The sequence below is a fragment of the Myotis yumanensis genome, unplaced genomic scaffold, assembly GCF_028538775.1.
Source record: "Myotis yumanensis isolate MYYU_CA2020_CCGP unplaced genomic scaffold, mMyoYum1.0.hap1 SCAF_18, whole genome shotgun sequence".
Lineage (NCBI taxonomy): Eukaryota > Metazoa > Chordata > Mammalia > Chiroptera > Vespertilionidae > Myotis > Myotis yumanensis.
Window position 1 is genome coordinate 39,791,899 of NW_027223769.1, and position 932 is coordinate 39,792,830.

Below are 932 nucleotides of genomic sequence, written 5' to 3' on the forward strand. Positions count from 1 at the left end.
CTAACTGATTCTCAAGGTGGTGGTGTGTGTGTGTGGGAGCGGGGGTGGGGTGGGGTGGGGGTGGGGTGGGGGGGTGGGCGAGGGTGCAGGATCTGGATCTTAGCGTCCCCTGAACCAGCAGCACAGCTTTGAATAAAGGCTTTTCCTGAACCTCAGAGTGTCCAACGGTCCCTTCTGTGCCAATTCCATAAATTCCATTATTCTACAACACTGGTTCATAGGTCCATGCTCAGCCACGGAGCCACGCCCACCGGGCCATCCATTTATTTTGTCCCTTAGATTTCACACAGGAGTGAGCCCATGTGATCCTTGTTGCCCTCTGACTGGCTTATTTTGCGCACCCCACTCCGCAGGGCCCCCTCACTTCCCAGTGACTCCTTGTCTCAGGGTCGGCCTCTGGGCACGGAGGGGGTTGGAGACGGGCTGGGGAGTATGGTCCCGCCCTGGGCCGGCCCCCTGACCCCCTGTGTGTGCGCCCTCCGCCCTCCGCAGGCCGGGACGATGGTGGAGCAGCTGGCCCACACGGAGATCAACCGCCGGCGCATCGCCGAGGTGGAGCGCTGCTTCGGGGCGTCGGGGCAGCCGCTGGCGCTGCCGGGCCGCGTGCTGCTGGGCGAGGGCGTGCTGACCAAGGAGTGCCGCAAGAAGGCCCAGCCGCGCGTCTTCTTCCTCTTCAGCGACATCCTGGTGTACGGCAGCATCGTGCTCAGCGGGCGCCGCTACCGCGCCCAGCGCGTCATCCCGCTGGAGGAGGTGACGCTGGAGCCGCTGCCCGAGACGCGGCAGGCGCGGCACCGCTGGCTGATCCGCACGGCCCGCAAGTCCTTCGCGGGCCCCCAGCACCGGGTGTGTGTGTGCGGGGTGGGGGGGGGGGGGGGTTAGAGAGCGAGGTTCCCAGGGCCTGTGAGGCCTTCCTCACGGGGCAGAGGGAC